The following is a 21,055-nucleotide window of genomic DNA, read 5'->3' as shown; positions in this document are numbered from 1 at the left end:
GCATGCAGACATTTGCATGCTTTGTATTGGTGGAATTTACACATTTATTTTAGAAAAAAATAGTGTCCATTTCTGTGATGACAGCCAGATAGGTGATGCTGTTCGAGGGAATAGCAAATGAGAAATGCAACGCTGTGGTAGCAACTTTTTTTCATACTAAAGCTGTGGTACCTCAGCTGTGGATCCAACATACCAACAAAACTCAGTGTGAACTTCTTTTAATCCAGCTGTACAGAGAATACATAGGATTTAAATATTGTGATTGGCACATAGCTTTACAGGAAGACCATTGTAAAAAGTGTAGGTTAAGGTATAGGCACGAGAGCATTTCCCATTAGGCTTTTTGCAGAATGATGAATTTTTGCAGTTAGAAACGCCATATATTGGCTTCAAATCACTTGGGCTAATTGTCTCAAATACTACAGATGGTAGCAGTCTGATTTGGGACTATTTCATATGAAGGACAAGATACAGATCTCACATGCATGAAAGCGTTGCATGGGGTTCCACTGTGTCTGATTCGAGACTACATTGAACTTACCAGGCAACAATTTTTGGAAGGCTTTAAATCTTCTTTAAAGCATGCTTTCTTTGGATTTGTTTTCTTATCTTACCGTCCTAGCTGTACCTCATGGAGTTTAATCCTAAAGGGATCCGAGTGATAACCTATAATTTCCTGGAATATCAACTCATGAAAGCGTTCAATTTTAAGGAACACTAAAGGGCATCCGCTTTTCATTTAATGGCTATCTCTTCATGAGAATCTTTCATCAAACTTTTGGAAGCCAGTAAATACCAGAAAAAGAGGAAAGTAGTTCTGTGAGCAGAAGAACTGGTGAAACCTCATGTTCTACGGCTCTGAGATGCTTCTTGAGAACCTTCCTGTCCTTTCCAGCCCTTCCCCCTATGAAACCAAGTCCACCCAAGGGACTGTGTGGAGTGCACTTGAGGGTGACGTGGACACTCGTGGTCAGGTTAGTAACCTATGGCAGTGGGCTGGCTAGCTGCTGCCAAGGAGGGCGTACACTGCTCTGCCAGCTTTGCCCCCACAAACGTTTTTGTTTAGGTCTTTGCTGCTGTTACCCTAGCTGCTCATGGAGCTTGAGGGAGCTTCTTTGGGAGGTCTTCTCCCTCTATCAGGTTTGCCGGTTGCTGACTGACACGTGCAAATATTATGAAGAGGGACAAGCAATGCAATTGCACCTAATTTCCGTATGAAATCAGGAAGCAAAACACTCAGGGCTGTTATTTTAATTGTGTGTCCACCGAAAACCTCGGGTGTGCTCAGCACTTACCAGCCACATTAAAACAGGTGAGTCCGGACGCTGCAGTTCTGCCCAGCAGGCCGTGCAGATCTAACGATAAGTGTTTGACTGTCTCCCAGATGCCTTGTTTTTCAGGCACAGCTCGCCGGGACTGCTTCTTCAGAATCTCACCATCAGTGATCCACCTGCCTTGAGAAAGTTCTTTTTCTGGTTTAAGGGCATCATTATGCAAGACTGATAAATGAGGAAGAGTCACCCTGTCTGTGAAACATTTCCGAGTTGAACATGGGTGGTATATAGAACACAATATGACACTATATTGTCCTGCTATAGTTAAAAACCATTTAAAATATGCATTATAAACCTTTGGTTTTAATTTTCTGTGAAGTTTGAGCCTGAAACTGTGGGCCACTAGGAAGCTTTACTGGTTAAAACCAGAGTTTAATGTAGGCTTTGGAAATGGTGGCTTTAAAGCCTTTTTTTTTTTTCCCCCTCTGTTTTCATCTGTTGGATGCTTTTTCTGGATCCTGTTGAAAAGTTTGGGGTTATTCTGTATAGTAACTCATCAGCCACCTTACCAGCTTGCAGGAGACAAGGCAGTTCAGACAAAGCACTAGTTTCAGTAGCCCTGCTCAAAGTCCGGAGGTACTCCCTTAATGTCATTTCCTCCATTGCACAATCTCACAGTTTCAGTTGAAGAAGAAAATGTGAGTTTGGTGTTGGACTGAGAAGATTATCAGAGTTGTTCCAGATCTACAGCGATATAGCTGAAGGAGGAATTTGACTCTTACGCTAAACCATCTCAAAAGATTAAAAATCTGTGTTAAAAATCTTTAGAAGATAACCCCTGTTTACTTCACAATATCAGCCGCACAATTAAAATTGAACTTTACTCCTCTGAGTTTTATGTACTGCGCACAAAGCTGCTGAAATTACGTCAGTTCACTGACACTCCGGGAAAATGCTCGCTTTTCATATTTGATGCTGATGATTGATTAGACGCAAAGGAAAAATGAGTATGGAGCCTCTAAACATATTGTCTGTAAATTAAGGAATTTGTCTATGCAACGTACTGCCCCAGCAGTTGTTTGTGGAGGTCCTTAGGTAGGTTTTGAGCAGGAGCTGGCTGAGAAGGAACTGGAAAACCTCAGCAGAAGACAGTAAGAACCAGCCCGAAGGCAGACCTCTGGATTTCCCCAGAGGCTCTGAGCGGCAGGTACGGCAGCACGAGTGTCCTCTGAAGGGGCCTGCGGGATCTGGGATGAGAAGGGCAGCCAGCTGTCCTGTTCCTAAGGGAAAATGGTGTGTGGTTGCCTGCTGACGCTGGCCTGCTGCCAGGAACCTGCGACAAGGACGGTGGGTTAGTGCTCAAGACACCTCATCCCGTTGCGGCTGTTTAAGAGCGGGAAGTAGGTAGGAGGAGGAATGGCCGAGGGTGGTCATCTGGTCACACGGCCACAAGTGAACTTTCGGATGATTGCATTTCATCTGGTTGCGCCAGCTCCTTTGGGTTAACATTTGCACTTGTGATATGCCGTGATTAGCAGAACTGGACGTCAGAATTGATAAGATTTTACAAGTCGTGCAAATGCTGGGTGATTCATCTCTTCTACCGCTTCCAGTCCGGAGGGATGCTGGCGGTGAGGAGAAGGGAGTTTTACTGGGGAACAAAGGACCTCTGTTTCCTCTGTTAACCTTGCCCAGTGCCTTTGCACACCACAAGGCAAGGGCTATGCAAGGAGCTGCTGCCACTTCCCTTCCAGTCACAGCACCACCAGGGAAGCTGCATCTGGACATGTCTGTGTTATTCTGGGCATCATTTTCCTGCAAGAAATTCTGCAATTCCTTCTCCAATATACGAGTTCCAAGCTGCAGTTGGTAAAAGTCATCAGAAAAGTCTTGAGGTCGTACAGATTTTAACTTCTCCAATGCTTTATGGTGACCTTTACAACCTATAACTTGCTGGGTCAGAAACCTTAAAAAGACCTTGACCAAATTATAGTCCCACATGTAATTTATAGGACTATAATTTTTACTGTGGGCGCGACTGCAGTTAAAGCACTTCTGATGCCAGGTGCTCAATCTCTTTGAAGGTGTGCTTTTCATTTTCCATGCTGTTTGGCTGCAGTCAGGAGAGGGCAGGGTTGGTGAGGGCCTCGACAAGGGCAGGGGGAGGGCAGGATATAACACAGCCTGCCTGGTTCCCAGCTGAACGGGGAAAGTCAGGTCCGACTGAGCTACTCAAGTGGCTTTCATGCCACTTGGGTGTCGCTTTGAACTAAGGCCGAGGAATGTGGCGGGTGTTAGAAAAGCAGGTGAGGTTTTTGAAGCTCTCTGCAGAGATATAAATGCCTTTTTTTCTTCTGTTGCTGTATTGCCACAGGTGTCAAGTAAAGTGTAAGAGTCATCCTGTATTAGCACAAAACAGAAAATTGAAAAAGCAGGAAAAAAAGCCCAGTACTTGACTCTGCACCCTTTTGTCCTGAGCAGTCTGGGGTGTCCAGAGTCAATTTCACAGCATCACAGAAGTGTTGAGGCTGGCAGGAATCCCTGGAGGCCACCTGCTCCAAGCCCTGCCCAAGCAGGGCCACCCAGTGCAGGATGCTCAGGGCCATGCCCAGGCGGCTTTTGGAGATCCCCAAGGAGGGAAACACTAAATTTCGAGGACACTTTGGCTTAGCCATTGGGTGTCTGAGAGCTGTTCAACACAACCAGCTCCTCAGTGCTCGCCAGTATACTGTAGCAGACTTACTGTCGTTGTCCCTGGCATTTTTACAGCTCTTTTGGGGCTCTTTGGGGCCTTTGGGGCACAAGGATGGGTCTTCAGGAGAACTTCTTCCTTTTGCTCAGCCTTTGGGTTTCCAGGAACTGCTGGAAGGAGGAAGAGGGCGGTGGGCATTCAAAGACCAAGAACAGTCAGCTCCGGGTCATTGTGGTGGGAGTCTGGATCTGTGCATTCACTATAGGGTCAGGCCAGGAATACTCTTAGCATGTGCCAGAACATAAAAGGTGAAATATCTACAAGGTGACACCACAGGGACGACGATGAAACAGAAACAGGGGGAAGGGTCTTCAGGCCAGTCCAGGAGGGAAGCAAAGCACGGGGGTGTTAAGGGGACAGCCGGTGGGTGCAGGTCCCCGCAGGGGCTGTAAGGCAGTACCCGTCCTGCTGACGATGCTGCCAGCAGGGCTTAATTGGTCGGGCGCAAGGGATGCAGTGAATGCAAAAGAGACATATTTTTGTGGGGGTGCCAGGCAGCTTCTGAGCTGAGCCAAGCTGCTGCCACAGCAGGGTGGGAGCTTTTAAACCTGGAAAGCTGCTCCTGGGGCCGGGGCTCGGTGGGTGTAAGTTGGCTTTGCCGCACCTCTGGCAGCTGATGCTGATCCTCCGTGCCTCGGAGGGAACCTCAGGGCAGCTCTCTGACGAAAGGACAGCTCAACACGCGGCTGAGCTGCCTGCAGCATTTCAAGCCCAGCGCCCCTTGCCTGTGCAGCGTAAGTGACCACGAAAGTTCGTAAGAGGAGACTTAATCAGCCCAGGAGAGCTTAGGGAGGTCTGCAGCACGAGGCGAGGGACTCCTGCCGCGCTACAAATGTGTGGCTGCGACCTGCTGCTTGGAAGCGGGCCCAGCGTGAGCGATAAAGGCAGCGAAGCTTCTGACGGCAGCGGCAGCAAGCAGAGCACGGAGGGGAGGGCGTGCGAGCAGATGCTTCTTGCTCCTGTCCCCGCAGCTGGGCTGGCTTTGCTCCGGCCTGGCGCACTGGCACAAGCAGCACTGGCAAGCAAACTGCCCAAGCTGCATGGTTTTTTTTGTTGTTTTTTTTTTTTCTTCTGGGGGGAGAGGGAATGGCCGAAATCCCCAGGGCCTCTTCTGTGCCAGAAAGTGATGCTAGCATTATACGAGATGCCTGCTCTGATTAAAATACCTGGGGTGATGGATGTGGGGTGGCGAGGAAAGGTCCCCCAGCCTGCCCTGCTTGCAGGTCCCCCGCCTTGCTGCCCCTGGAGATGTGCAGAGCTGCTCACAGCACCCGGCTTTGATCCGTGATGTGGTGCTGAGGTGGGCTCCTCAGAGGGTTGTGTGAGCCTCCCACAACCCCTGCCCCTGCGGTGGCTGTGTCCCACAGGGCACATCTGCCTGCGGCCGTCCTTGCAGCTCACACCACGTTACCTTTGGCTTATGAGGAGCCAGGTAAAAACAGCCCAGTTTCAGACTTGCCTAAGAGCATCCCCAGAAGAATTTGCTCCTTTTTAAATGATACCGGATACAATGTGAATTGGGGCTGTGTGGAGGAGCTCTCCTTGCCTACAAACCTGCATTCTGTGGACATCACCTCCAGTTTGCATGTGTAGGTGTGCCGTAGTGCTTGCAAGATCCCCAGTACATGCATACAGAATCATGTGTGCTCCTGTGACCGTCTTTTTGCGTTTTGCAGCTTGAAGGAGTGCAGCTGCATTTGGGGAGCTGCAGCTTCACACCGTGCCTGACACAAAGAAGAGCAGAGCTCTCCATGCACTTGGAAATTGTTCGGTAACAAGAAGCTACCGACAGCAATCGCTTCTCTTCCCAAACGTATAGCTTCTCTTCTTTTTGTTCTGGTAACAGTTCATTCCCGCAGAGCGATTTTCATTTTCATTATGACCCTGTTGCAGCAGAAACTTAATCTCCCTGAAACAAGAGCCGCCGAGTAGCAATGAGTCACCCTGGTTCCCGTAAGGAAGCCCCTTCAGGAAGCCTCTCTAGCAACGATGTCCTGCGCAGCCCTGATCAGCCGCTGAGCTATTCAGCCTTAACACTGCTGACAGGGTGTAATACTGCCCCAGAAACCTTTGGAGATTGCTTGTCAGACACAGCCGGGGCCTGCCTGTGCCCAGGCAGCTTATCTAGCTGCAGACAGGTCTTGGGCGAGGAAGCCAAGGGAAAGGGGGTACCCTCTTGGCTATAAATGGCAGGGGACCAAAAGGTACGGGAGTCATTTCGTGAGCACCAGTGGCAACCTGGAACGCAGTCAGAAAAAATAAAGACCATCTCTGGGGATCGTGAAGCCAGGTGAGAAGCTGAGCTGCTAAAAACAATGGTGCTGCTGTGAGTGGCCTGGGGAGAGGGGAGGCGTCGAGGACAGGTTGCAAGCAGGGGGGCACAGTGAAACTAGTGTGCAAGTTGCCAAAGAGGAGGCAGCTTTCGAGCACTGCACAGAGCCTGTAATGAAAAGGGCTCAGTATCCCAGAAACCTTTGGCCCCAGGATGACAGGCATTTTTCAGGTGGCGATAGGGACACAGTACATTTGCCATTAATTTTTAATTGTAATGGAGTATTCTGTAGTGATTGGTAGTTTCTGCTGTACAGGCTGCCTGCAGCATGCAGCGGCCTGCTGGAAACCTGCTCTCTTGTAAAGCTGCTACAAGAACACAGAGGGACCGGAAAACATTTCTAAGGCACTGCTGGAATGCTGAAAAAAAAAATAAAAAATCATTGTTACACAAATTGAGCTTTCCTGTAGAAGTGCTGCTACTAAATCGTAGTTTTAGATCTTCATTTTAGTTTCCTTAGACACACGAAGGTGGTATGTGTCTTGTGCTCCACTGGTGCTGAGGAAATGCAGGCCCTGTGGTTCCTGCTGGGGCCTGAGGCACGGCCCTCCGGCATGAGGTGAGGTGTAGCTGCTGGGATGCTCATCTGGGGCTCAGAAGAGAGGGATTGGGTTCCACGTGCAGCCACAGGCCTCCTGTGGGCCGAATTAGCCGAGGAGCTGAGTGTCTGGAGGAGCACCCCTAATTTCAGAGGGAGCATGCTGGAGGATTGGGTCCTCCAAGTTAGGTTTCTGCTTTGTTCTCTTCACGTGACTCCCCTCCCGTCTGCCTTAATCTGACCGCTGTTACGTGGGTTGCAGAAGTCTCTGGGACAAGTATCTGAAGGGGCTGGTGGGCACCACGGGGCTGTCATCTCACTTGGCAGCCACAGGTGAGTCACGGTGACTGAGGCCTGTGAAGGCTGCTAAGAGGGCCCGTTGTCGCAAAGTCCTGCGAGTCCTTTCCAGCCCAGGAGATGTTGCTCCTGCCAGGTTGCAGAGGAATCGATGGAGAAACAAGGCCCTGGTGCTCTGCTCGTGCCTGGCTGGGGGAGCAGTGGTCTGAATTTGGGCCGCGTCAGCTCTGGGGCCTCGCGCAGTGAAATCAGGATGGGGCCGCTGAGAGGGGCAGGCCCGGCACTGCAGGGAGGGCTAAAACTGGTGTTGCTGCTCTCACCACCATGAATTACGTGAAGGAGAAATACTCTGGCCCTGTGCTGCTTGCCCCTCCAGATGGGAGAGCACCAAGATCCTAAATGACTAAAGAAGAGGAAACGAAGAATTAAGCACGGCTTTCTGGATGCTTCCAAGGAAGACATAAGGGCAAAGGACGTCCTGGCACTGAGGGGAAGAGAAAAAAGAAACTTGTTTCCAAGGATTCAACCCTTAAGCACAGTGACGTAGATAGAAGGAGATTCTGTTTGTGGAGCAAGTGAGGAAGGAAATTAAAGACTGGGGAATGAAGAAGCAGCTCACCAGTGCTTTGGGGCAGGGCTAGGTGGTGGGCCTGTCCCTAGGGGAGCTTATCTCCCAAAAGCAGAAGCCACCACCTGTGACTGCTTCACCCGTGGTGCTGGCACGCTGTTGTCCCCAGGCTGGGCTGTGAGGACGTCCATGTGTGTGCTCGTTCATCCTCCAGGCCTGGCTCCGTTCCCTCCCCTAGGGGCTGCGGGGCCGGATGCTTTTTGACTGTTAAATCCATTCATTCTTGAAGGGCTCTACTTCCTTGGAAAGTAAAATACATTCTCGAGAAGCGGGTGACCTAAGCTTTGGGGTATGTCTTGGAAACTGGAAAATGTCCCGTGTGCTTTGTTCCTGCTGCTAGTGGAAGCCCACGGAGGCTGGTTGGGTCTGTGGCACCGTTCTGGCTGCGGATCGTGGCACCTCCCAGATCTTCAGCCAAGCCCAGTACAACTCTTGCAGCCCTCTTCTCCTTGTGGGGTCTGAAAAAATGTCCTTCCTTCATTTCACGAGGCAGCCTCCCCACACCACAGAGCCTGCTGGTGGCTCGGACGGTGTATCTAGCGAGCTGACAGCAGGTTAGCTGCAGAGAGGCTGTCCCCGAAGGGCTGCGAATCCTGTCTTAACCAAGCAGGCTGGTGCTTCTGCTTCTCCGCATCAGCAATGAGCAGTTGCCGCAGGGGATAGAGCAGAACTGAGAAAGGAAAACAGCAGCGGCGGTGACCGGAGTGCTGCACGAAGCCTCCTGGCCTGCCTTGAACTACTGAGCCGGGCACCAGGAGCTGCCCAGGGTGGGCTGATGACCTCTGTCAGCTCCATGGCCAAATCCTGCAGAGAGGACGGGAGGCAGGCAGGTAGGTGCCATTTACCCTGACCCTCTCCAAGGGCTCACTGTGATTCCCATATTTCTCTACCTTGCAGGGGGTGGGTTTTTTTTAACTCTGGAAATCTCACTGTCCTTGAGTTCAGAGTAGCAGCCAGGGCCAAAGACCCAAAGGGACAAGGCAGAAGGTCTCCTAGGTGGGAATCTTTTCCCACATCTTGCCCTTTTGCTCCTCTCCACAAAGACAGGCACCTTCCCGTGTTCTGCCCTCTTTCAGGGATTAAGCACTAAAAATGCAGAGAGGCCTTTGTACTGAAAAAAGGCTGAAAACTGCTGTAGCTACTGGAATATGTCGGTTGTCAGCAGCACTAGACCCAATGCTCGTCTGATCTGGACTTCTGTGAAAAGGCACACAGAAAGTACCTTCAGTATCATGCAGATGATGCTATTGATTGCAGGGCTTTGGGTGCCTGAGCCACGCTGGGAGGGGGGTGAGGACGAGATCGGTGCCAATAAAATGTTACCGAATTAGCACCATTTATGCATTGTTTAACAGATTTTCTGCACAAGGCCAGAACTAATTTGTAATTGAGCAGCGGAGGAGCTGTCTGCAGGCAGCTGGCTGGATTCAGGGGTGACTCAGCTCGCTACGCATGTGTTCCCTCAGATCCAGTCATTTCCCTCCTCCTGCTCAGCTTTTCTATCTTAAAATACATTAGAAGAAGTAACTGAAAGTACAGGCCTAGCACTATGATATGGGGTTTGGGTTTCCATGAACATCCCAGGTTTTCTTTTGGGAAAAGCAATGTGCAAAATCTGTAAAGAAAATAAAATAAAAAGTTGGATTAAGGGGTTTTTAATTCTCTGTTTGCATTTGTGGAGTAAGACTCACGATATGGAGCAAAAGCAGCAGTACAAAAGGACAGACACGGGAGTTTGCTGGTATAGAACTGAAGCAAAACATAACCTCAGTGTTGATGATGTTACTTTTCAGATGAGCAGCGTGGAAAGGCACTCCCAAGCAATTGCAAATGCTCTACACCCTATCTATCATGTATGCAGAGTCAACCCCACGCGTGAGCACTGCTAAGCAGATCTCCACCTGCATTCCTGCAGTACCAATGTTTCTGCATTTGCCCGTGTATGCCTGGAGCATATCTGGTGGCTCTTCAGGCTGAGATGCTCTACAGCTCTTTCCCTGGCAGTTAAAAGGAAATTTGTCCATCTCTCTAGGAAAAGATCAGGGAGAGCAGTGGGAGACTTTGAACACTTGATTAATTTCTTTCCACTCCTTCTCTGTGAAGGCAGGGAGCTCGGGAGACCTTTGCCTTTGGCCACACCATCTAGCAGAAGCTTCCCAGGCAGAGTCCTTCCCCGGGGAAAGCTGGGGTAAGAACAAAACTTGTGTAGCTGTGAAGAAGATCTCAAAGCCACCTTTTGATGGCCAGTGCGATTTTTCACAAGAGCTGGCTCCACAGAATTTTTTATTGTATTTTAAAATACATCCCTGCTCATGGGTGGAAGTGGGTTTCTTGCACCTGTATAAGGAAAAAGCCTCTTCCTGCAGGTTAGGAAGAACTTGAAAGCTTGTGTAATGTACACCAGCATTTCAGCAGGGACGTTCCACTGATCTTTGCTCCAGCAGAACTAATATTTGCTTCATCTGTTTTGAAATGAATAAGAAATTCCAGCAGCTGCCATCTCAGAGGAGTAGTGCAGAAGGGTACGGTTAACATCCAGCATTGTATTGAGCCCCTGGGATTGCCAGGCAAGGAATCTCTCCACTAATGATGACATTTTTAAAAACACTCTGAAGGTTTGATCTTGGTCCCATTGGGCGTTTTGCCATAGATCTTAATGGCTCTGTGGCTGATCTCTTAATCTCTAATGCACCTGTGCAAACTTGACAGTTTATTGCAATTTCATGCTTTTTGGAAATCGTCTAACACTAATGCCATAAGAGAGATCAAATTTTAAGGTCATTAGCTCAGGACACAACAAATAAATAGTGAGAGAAAACAATCCGTAAATGTCATATTTGTTTAACACACAAAGTAGCTTCTGAAGAGCAGTTATCCTTATGTCTAAAGGCAGCACGAAAATTACATTCTGTGCCTAGGAAATGTGAATCTGAAGTGAAGAGTATAACATGGTTTGTAGTCTTCTCTATTCTATTCCCTTTCTCCTCATTGTTTCCCATGCATGCATCTGACTTATTCACCAATATATTCAAATCGCAGGACAGGATTCAATGCAAAAGACTTCAAGTTCTCCTGCAGCTGAGCTTTAGTAGCAGTGTGCTTTGCTTTGAGGATAAACACTGCTTTTTAGCTGCTATTCCCAACAGAAGGAATTGTGTTAAGTGGGAAGACTTATCCCTTCTCCCCGTCACTAGAAAAGACACAGGACACTTAAGTGTAACCTGAGGCAGAAACGGGTGAACCCTTTATCATTGAATCATGTCTGTTCCAGCAATATTTGCACTTAAAACTGAGCTCCAAGCCTGACAGTGGTTCACTTGCGTAGGCAAGCCTCAACCCATCACCAGAAATGCCATTAGGGTGGGAAAATCAGTAGAAAGACACACAAACATTCATTCTGCTAGTGATTAGATAGGGGAACAAGACAAGTGAGGGGACTGTAAGCCTCCTGCCCTCCTGTGTCCCCGTAAGCTTTGCCTGATGGAGTGCATTTGACAGATGGTGTGATGAGGAGAGGCCACCCACCCCCGCCACTGCTGGAAGATCAGCATCTGCCTGGCTCTTTGCCCCAGGTATTTCAGGGTCACTGATACATTTTAATTTGGTCTAGCTTCTCTTTAGGCTTCTCTTTAGGTGGTCTTCCAGATGTCCTGAAGAGGACCTCTGAAGATCAGATTAGTGGTGTCACCACAGCTTCAGTACACAGCGTAGTTTTTGCCAGTAAAACCTCCTCTTGTGGCCCATATCACTCCAAGACAGGGTGTCCCCACCACAAAAGCAGCTAGGGGCCCTGGCACACTCCTGACAGCCCATGAAGGTGCTCTTAGAAAAGACTTCTTCTGCCCTTCCCTGTGTACATAAAATCAGGGCATGGTATTGTGTTATGATTCCCCAAATGAGAGGCTTTGTCCTTCTCTGTCACCACCTCCCCTTCCTTGCCTTAATTCTCATCACAGGATACACTCTCCAGCAGTCCTGGAGAGCTTGTGGGGAAGCACAGATTCACAGATCCAAAAGAAACCCCAGTTTCTTTCTGAGCAATCTTTTGGAAGATTTGAGAAGTCATTTACAGTGCCTTTCCCACGGGTGAAACCATTCAGGGGACCAAACCCTCAGCTCTTGAGATGGATATTTTGTAAAAAAGTCACCCTGCCCTACTTCAGGCATCCAGCTGAGCTGGTAGATTTGTCAGCTCTCCAAAGACTGAATGGACCCCAAAGTGAGTCATTCAAAGCACCCAAGTGTTTCTTGGTTTATGCTGAGCATACAGGGCGTTGAACCTCCTAAAGCAGTGGGTGGAATAGGTAAGTGTGGTGTACAAGTTGGATGGGATGAAATACACATTCCTTTACGTGCTGCAGGAATGCCGGGCTATCAGCAAGCCCAGATAAACTTCAGTAATGGATAACTGTTACAAGATGTTGTGTCACACTTGGGTTAAGCATGACAAGAATTTCCCCAGTGTAAGAAGATGACGTTTGCTGGAAGTATGTACTTTTTTTTTTTCTTTCTTTTTTTTTTTTCTTTTTTGCTTGCTTAAAATATTTGTTTATTCATTCCAGAGAAAGTTAACACTGTGAATTTACATTTTATAATGTAAATGTTAGTCTGCTAGGTAGTTTTTCTTTTTGGCAACATTTCTCTGAGTATTAGCAAAATGTTTAATGGTTGTTTCATTCATTACAATTTTATGTGTTTCCTTAACCTTGCAACTCAGCAGGGTGACGGGGCTCCAAGCGGGGCTTTGCTCTCTTTACGATGACGTCTTTTTGCTTCTATCAAGCCCAGTGACTCAATTTCAGTTGATTTGTACACCACAAGTTTCAGCCACGCTACGGTGTGGATGCAATTTAAAATAAAGAGAGACAAAACCAAGTGTGTATAGAAAAACTGTCGCTTTTGTCATGTGAGAGGATTTGGTGTCTTTGGTAGGGTGGAAATGTGAAGTGCCTGATTTGCTTCTGAGTGGCAGGTGCAAGATGTCAGGAGCCTCCCAGGAGCTTACAGCCCGACACACTGCCGTAACTCACATCAGCAGTAATCCAGACATTCCTGCCCAAAACGTGCAAGCAATCAGCTCTACAGAAACAGCGAGAACGGCGTCTTCTGTGGACAGGTCCTTTTCACTCTGCAGCAGCTGTACCAGCCAGAATCACAACCCCTAAGCCAAAATCCCCTGTCTAGCTGTGAACACCGCCAGACACACTCAGGAAAGATGCTGAAGATCTGGGGAATGGGTATATCTGGGAGGGTTTGGGACACTTCTTCCTGAGCCCTCCTGTTTGCTGTCATCTGTGCTCTGAGGCATGAGTACTTCCCTTGGCCTTTGCCACGTGTTCCTTGGCCACCGCCCTATTTTTTGGCAGGAACATGCACTGCAGTGTCTCTCCTGCCCCATAACAAACCCCTACCATTGCTCCGGACCCCTCTTCTGTGCCACATTGCCCCGAGCAGGGCCTCGGTGAGGCTTGCCAGGAGGCACTCGCTCCCGGCCTGTGGTCCTCCCCCATCCCATGGCTGCATGGCCCCATCCCATGGTCTGGTGGTGGAGCCGCTCTCCCCTTTTTGGGCTTGTAGATGTTAATGAAGCTCATACTGATCCATCTCTCTTGTGGTATTGCAGGTGATAAGGAAGCTTATATGGATCCAGACGGAGGTGGGACAAGTCTGTGGAGAAAAATCCACTAGAGTGTCACCAGGCAGGTTGTAGGCCTCACAGCTGGCTCAGGAAATCCCTGAAACACAAGTGGCTGTAGGCTGGAAGTGCAGGTAGTAGCAGCATCAAATATAGTTGCCTTGTGCCCGGAGGGCCAGGGTTGCTCAGCAAGGCTGTGTTTTTGCCCTGCCACGTCTTCATCAGCACTGTGGGCTTCACCTGTTGGTGCCCTCAGCTCTCCACCTCCGCTTCGCACCAGGCTCGCTTTCCTTCTGTTGTGCTGCCCGTCTGCTTTTGTCCACTGCTGTCAGACAGGTGGGACACCCGAGCTGGGTCAAAACCCACGGATGTTGTGTTATCATGTTTTGTAATTACTTCTCTGCTGAATCCATTGCCTAAGCCAGTCCAAAACTAGGCCCCACAGGCAGCGGTGCTACGTAGTGTGAGGGAATGACACCGGACAAGAAGGAAGGATTATGCTGATTGCCAGAGCCAGCATAGCTGCTGATGGCTTTGTATTGTGAAACCAGAGCCTGTTAGTCCTGGTGTTACTACGCCCACAGGAACCTTTACAGCTCAAGGCTCAGCTGATGGCAACAGCTCCCCGTTAAAGTGAGAAGCGTGCTAATTTGCAGCAGCAGCAACGAGTAATTGCAGAGAATACCCCGTGGCTCCAAATACTCCACATCAGTCTGACCGGGCCTGTGAACACACTGCTCTGCTGTGGCAATGAGATCTGTAGGCTGCTGGCGCTGTCATGCCTTTGTAGTCAAACAGGTACAGATCTGAAACACGTTTTCTTCTTTTCACAGTTATCATCGTCAGTAAAGCTCCAAATCTCTCCCCACCAAATCCAATGCTGGAGTTTTTCCAGGTTTGAATCCGTGGCTTTTAAAATCCCTGGGATGTTTTTGTATTTCTCTGTTAGGAAAAAAACAAAGGAATTATATAACTATATAGGTGTCTCTATATACCTATGTATGTATCTATATAGTTACATAACTGCTGAGAAGAGTAAGTCCTGCTATCTTACTGATATTAATCGAAAAAATAAATAAAAAAGGTTCCGTGCAGAGCAGCGAGCATATCAGCCGGGGAAATGCTGTTGTAAAGCAATAGTGGCCAGATTCCCCTGTGTGCTCTGATTGCTGTGCAGCTTTCCGGGAATTCAATGTAGCCCTAAACCCAGCTTAACTAGCTGCTCTGTGCCACGGCGGCTGCTCCGAGCGTGTAGCTGGACCTGTCGATTTGTCCCTGTATAAAGCAGAGATTTCTCAAACGCATAGTGCAGCCTCCTGCTGCTTATGAAGCCTTCCTCTGTGGCTTGTATAAGCCCAGCAATCAATGCATGATACACGGCAGCAATCGATACATCACTGTCTATTTCCCTACTGTACATCCACCCCTTTCCAGCCTGGCATCCTGCAATTCATTGACCCTCTGGGGTAAAATTTCCCTTTGGAAGTGGAGTGGCCTTCTGTATCACCAGCCACTCTGGAAACCTTAGAAATAGGTCTCTGGGGAAAAAGCTGGTGTGTACTTGAAGTATTTCTCATACCTGAAAATCCCAAACCAAGCCGCTCGTGCTGGCTTGCTTTCGCAGCCATGGCCCCAGCATAGGGGGGACAGGGTGGGGACTTGCTTCCTGGCCATGCTTTCCTAGCAGAATTATGGACCTACAGCAGAGACCTCATTTTCTCCAGATGACTCAGGAAATACCCTCCCCATCAGCTATTATTGCTTAAATAATAGGGAGGGAAGTGCAACTGACTTGAGCAATATCTGAGGTACTCCATAGGGCACATCCCAAATCTTGTATAGGGCAAGGCTGCTAAGACAGCTGATTATAATGTCACTCGGTGGGCGTATACGCTTCTCTTTGTGCCCCAGAGTGATGAGGTCATGTGGAAAAATACAGATACATATTTAGAAGTCGGCAAGCTGGTGAGCAGAAATATTACAGAATCTCTTCCTAAGCATGGGCCCGTGCTGCCAACGGTTGTGCATACATTTAACTTGAATAATAGGGCTTCTAGGTAGGAAAACATGTGTACAAATGTTTGCAGGATCAAAACCTTCAACGTTAAGTTTCCAGAAAGTCTAGTCCAGGAAGGGAAAAGCCTGTCGAGGGAGAGGTCTGCTGGGATTTGATTTATGAACAGGACATCCTGCTTAGTTCTGAGATCTTGCAGATACGATTCTAGTTGGACTGCTGGGTTATTGTGATGGCAAAGAAAAGGAGCTCACCCTCTCCCTTGCCTGCTAGAGGCCACTCCAACCTATCTGGGCATCGCATCAGTGCTACACATTTGGCATTCTTTATTGCATTTCATCACCGCTGTTTACTAAGTGATGTTAAAAATGCACGGCATGTGTCCAGCTCCGTGCAAGCAGACTGGCGTGCCTGTCGTTAATTAGCAAGCTGCATGCTGTCATTGGTGTAATGAAGCTCAGTGCTGGTTCCACGACCTAGCCACAGGAGAAGACTGTCCAGAAAGCTGGGGCAAAAGGTAGAGAGCTCTTAAGAGGATGCTTCCAGGCTCCTCTGCAGCTGCATCTACACAGGGTGCCATGGGGAAGAGAGAAAGGATCCACGTCATTCTCTGGTAGGAGATAAAAGACATGCTCTGGGGTGGTGATGTTGACACATCTTCCGTGGCCTCAACATGGTCACAACTCCGCAGTCACAACAAAGAGGCTTTAGAAAGCTGCTGTGCTCTCGGTGCCTTGGGTGCTCAGCTCAAACCGCGGAAGGGCAGGCTGCCACGGGCTGCCAGACTGTCCCCTGGCTTTGGATGGAGTTGCAGTACTCCAGCACCTCGAGCTACTTCTCTGCTGCACAATTACGTGGTGCCAGGGCACATTCCCAGACCTTACGGCTGAGTCATCTACACTCTTAAATTGTTAGGATCTCTGAAGCACGTCTGTGGTCCTTCAGATGTTTCCCAGGCATGGCTTGGAAGCCAGCAGGGCCTGGATACCCTTCTTGATAGGCATTTGAGGTGAAACTGCCTTGGTTTGACAGAGAAGAAAGCTCAATAGTCTGGATGTGGAATATCCCATCCCGGCCAGCCTCAGTGCCAGAGGACAGACCTGGGCATGTCTGATTCACCGTTACAGACATAGCCTTGGTGTCCCCAGCTGCCTCTCTTCAGGATAGAGGGCTCTTTTATTAAACAGGAGGGTTACAAAGGATTGTATAGTGCTCTAAAGGTCAGTGCTGCTGTTGACTGTTCAACTAAATATAATACAGTGTGGCTTGATGGGAGCTGGTAAGGAAGGAGGTGGGTAAACTCGCTCCTCTGGCTGCTTCCTCGTGTGTGAAGGAAGGAAGTGTCCGAATTAGAAATGGGCAAGCTGTGTTTACCTGTATTTCCTTCTAGCTACGACACTGACTAAGCTAACTTTTTACCTTGTTCCATTCCCTCCGTGTCCCTTATTCCCTCTTTCCTCTATCTGTCCCCGCGTCCCCACAAACTAACGTTGAATCTCATACTTTGTTGGGCATTGCAGAAAATCTCAAGCCCACCGCGTTGCCAGTGGACAAGTTGAGCACGCTGTCAGGAGTAATTCATCCAGCCGCAGATTAACAGAGGAGTCCTGCAGGCACAGTTTTCTCCCTACCTCATTACTTTGCCTCTGAGTGAATTCCTGCAGTTAATCTTTGTGCTTCGTCGTTTTGCTGGAAGTCATGGCACTTCATCTTTACCTCCAGAGACAGCGACACCAAACCAGAAACCCCATGCAGCTGACATGCAGCCACCTTGCAGAGCCTTAATGTATCTTCCAGCTGCTGATGTACAGGTAGCTGTGCCATCTCCAGGGCGAAGAACTTCTGCCAGGCTGGCTGCCCGCAGCTTTCCCTTGGAAATCCCCCATTTCTAACCTTGTAAGTAGCCCAGGAGGTATGTGAGGTTGCTAAAATTAAAATGGGAACAGGGCGCATGGTATGACAGCTGTGTGACCTTTGAATAAGTCATTAATCTAAGGGAGAAGCCCTGTGCTCCTGCCCCACAGCTGTTCCAGCATGGGCATGGCCCTCAAACACAGGGCTGTGGGTCTGGGAGGCGGCAGCTGGTCCATCTGTAAAGTGCTTTGTCCTGGTCTCTGCCCTGCCCCTTCCCCACATTTTTGCTCAGTTGTCCTGTCTCCTTTCCCCTCTCAGCTCTCCAGGGCCATGGCCCCAGCAGTGACCCCCTCTTTTAAGCAGTTTTGTGCTCAACTGGGCTTTCTTTTGCTCCCAGCTCCTGCGATTCTCTGCTGCCAGCTGTCTCACGCCAGCCTCCTCCGCAGCCAGCTGGGCCTGGTGACACCAAGCAGAGCCCCAGCGCCCAGCCTGCCCTCCCGCTGCTCGGGATTATTGTGCCCAAGCCCTGGGTAGGGCTGCTCGGACAAAAAAGAGGGCACAAGGTGAAACCCACCTTTGCTTTTTAAGCTCTGAACAGAGTTTCACACTGTGAAGTGGCATGGGGCAGGTGCTACCCCAAAAGCTGATGCACTAGCCGGAGGGTGGGTGAGAGGGCATGCTGTTGTTTTGGCACTGGAGGTAGGCAAATGAGGCACAGAAGGTTTCAGTCTCAAAGAGGGAGCCCATAGCAAATTTTGGGATGAAATTTTTCGTGGGGCTGGATCCAGCCCCAAGCAGGGCATCCTGGAGGAGCTGGCAGGGAGCAGTGGGCACTGGGACGGACACGTGGCAGCAGAGGAGCTGCCGCCTTTTTGCTCAGACAGAAGCGCTTTCAAGGTGACTTTGAAAGGGTCTGCAATATTTTGAGCAGTTTTTCCATGTCTGTCAGTGGAGACTCCAGAAATGAAGTGACATGCCTGATAGCAAGCCTCATGAGACAGATCCTCCGCCAGTGTAAATCAGCAGTCGTCCCCTGCTCCCATTTATTACTGCGCTCACTTATGGCCCGTGCTCCCAGCTGTCCTGCCAGGATGGCAAGAAGCAGTGGAACAAATCCAGGTGTAATTGCTTCTCGCAGAAAAAACTGCAAGGAAAGCAAGCTCACTTAGCGAGCATAAATCTAGGTCTGATAGTTTTCTTTTCCTTGAAGGAAAGCAGAGTTATGGTGCGAAGGCAGAAAGAAAGGAATGCCATAAAACAGGCGAACAAGGGTGGATGGGTTTGCCATCTCACGGCCTTTTTTTCCTACATCCTCTTGCCACATCACAGCTAGCATAATGGACTTGGAGAAAACCTGAGGGAATGGCTACATGAACTGCTTTCTAAAGAGCCCGGGCTAATACTCATCATTACTTTGTGTGGTTTTTTTTTTTTTTCACCAGTGCCACTCCATTGATTTTCACTGCAGTGACACAACTGTAAAACAGGCTTAATGTAGTGCAGAATCAGACCTTATGTACCTAAATTTGTTTTTCAGAACTGCTTTTCTTACAAGGAAGAAGCATCCCCCCGACTTTAAAGGTAAGCTCCGTATGCTCACTGCAGCATGAAGATCTGTGGGTATAAATCCTGTTTAGATGACTTTATAAAGCACTGATGTACTCCACAGCACCAGGATTTAACCTTGGGATGTTCATTTTCTGTAATGTGATTAAGGAGCCTTTCCCCCTGCACAGCAGATATCTAAGCGGTTTTTTGTGTACGGAAGAGGAGCAATTGTCCGGCTTTACGCAAATGAGGCGCTACTTCAGTGCTTGCCCTGTGAAGATACTTCAGTTTCAATGGGCTTCAAGATTGCACTTTTGTGTTAAGTGGAGCTGTGATCTTTTTCCAATGAGTGTTGCTATGCAGGGCCAATTTGTGACGTCCATTATTCTAAAATAAGTAACTTCTGCACAGCAGAAATATGCTCCACTTGCACTGCTAATCTGTCTCTCACACAAAGGCGTGTTTGGAAGAAAAGTTATTTATTGCAAGTAATAAATGCAGGTTCTCAAAAGCATTTATAACTTAGTTTCCAGAGTCAAAGCGCTCCAGTTTGAAATAATTTCCTTTCAATTTTCTGTATTTTCAATCTCTTTCCTGGCTGTTTTAGACCATATATCGCACACTTAATTATTCTCCAAAGGAGAGTCTCAGCCATTGAAAATAGAATATACTTAGCAAAATTGCTCATGCCAGAGTCTGTCCTTCAGGTATCAACTATTGCGTGCTATAAGACAGAAAACCTGGCTCCATGTTAAATAAGCATGTCGCATTGAAGTCCCTAGCCTCACATGTGCAGGTTTTAGATCTCGTCTGTGTGGTTTCTCAAGTCTTCTCACCCATTGGCATGACAGTCCTCTGAATGTCCTCTGGTGGAGGATGGAAACTGCAGTTAACACTTACCCACTTTGGAATCAGAGCAGAGCTGGGGTGCTGTGGGATCGGAAAGCAGTTTGTCCGTATTTGTGTACAGGACATTTCCCTCTAGATAAGCTGCACCACTGTAAGAGCCGAGCTGTTGGAATTCTTCCCAAAAGAACCCAGAAACTTTCATTTCATTAGAAATCACGAGTTACTCCCTGTCCAGGGCTCCACTTTCTTGAGGCTAGAGGGCTTCATATGATTTTTATATGACTGTTCTCAGGAAGAGGAAATGAAAACATACCAGTATTTGGAACAGTTCATCAGGTTAGTTTGGGGTTTCTTTGTGGCTTTGGCCACGAGTTACCATGGGACCGGGAAGTGCAACTGAATAACTCCATGTCAGCAAAAAAAACGAGTGGTTTGCCCTCCTGTTGTGCTCCTGTGTGAGGCTCATTAGCGAGGCCGGCCCTTTCCCTGCAGCAGCAGCTGGCTGTGGATGTGCAGCTGCACAGCTCTGTGCCTTGGGCATGGGCTGACTGCAGCCTCGTGGTGTGAAGGGTTTGCATGGGGATGGAGCGCAGCTGCACCCCTCTCTTCTTCAATAATCGCAAACACATTTATAGCCGCCCAAGTGGGTATGGGAACAATTAGCAAAGTGGAAAAGAATGTTTACAGCAAATAATTCATCGGCTTAAAATCCCTACCTGTCTGGTGCGTTAGGAGGGGGTGAAACCACACGCATTCCTGTTGTCTCTGCCTTGGGAGGGCAGGCAGAGCTTACGGTTCAAAGAGGTCACACAAAATCACTGTGGCAGTGCTGGGAATACCTGCATTTCATTCTCAAACTCCTTCCAGTATTTCATCCATTCTGGCAGATGGTATTAGTCAAAAGAGGTTTCTCCTGTTCTCTGAGAGACCTTCTGCTTGACAGCTCTGTCCTCTGAGGAAACATTCATTCGCAACAAGTTTGGCTTGAATCAGTTTGGCTTGATTTTCATGTTTTCTTATAGCCCACAGCAAAACTTGTACCCCAGTGTCACTTGTTTCCACAAACATCCCTACAAAACGCAGGGCAAGCTGCGTTGGCTGCTCTCCACAGGGCTGGAGAACAGAAGACCCAGCCATACCAAGCAGTTCCTTAGCAAGGTGCAAAGTGCGTGCGAGACCCCAGCTCGGCAACTGAATTCACCAGGTATAAGCCGCCCACACATGCATCAGGCACGGGGCCATATGCAGGGGGCTACAAGTAGCTGGTAGTACAACATGAGCTTGCACGTCCAGCCACTTACACGGCACTGGTGCATTGCTGCTGCAGCCTGTTT

At 48.7% G+C, this 21,055-nt stretch overlaps 1 protein-coding gene across 3 annotated transcripts in view; it reads left to right on the top strand.

The window, feature by feature from the left end:
- HSF2BP (heat shock transcription factor 2 binding protein) overlaps positions 1 to 21,055 on the top strand; it is a 62,631-nt gene that overhangs the window by 31,394 nt on the left and 10,182 nt on the right. The window contains exons 8-10 of one of the 3 annotated variants that reach the window (XR_010825697.1): positions 623 to 8,651; positions 16,991 to 17,366; positions 18,862 to 18,905. The gene's annotated coding sequence lies outside the window, so the exon portion shown is untranslated. Of the gene's footprint in view, positions 1 to 622; positions 17,367 to 18,861; positions 18,906 to 21,055 lie in introns of all 3 variants that reach the window. The other 2 variants (XR_010825696.1, XR_010825695.1) reach the window with 2 other exon arrangements.

The sequence above is a fragment of the Anser cygnoides genome, chromosome 1 (assembly GCF_040182565.1).
Source record: "Anser cygnoides isolate HZ-2024a breed goose chromosome 1, Taihu_goose_T2T_genome, whole genome shotgun sequence".
Taxonomy (NCBI): domain Eukaryota; kingdom Metazoa; phylum Chordata; class Aves; order Anseriformes; family Anatidae; genus Anser; species Anser cygnoides.
The sequence above is the reverse complement of the archived record's forward strand: the minus strand, read 5'-3'. Positions and strand labels throughout refer to the sequence as shown.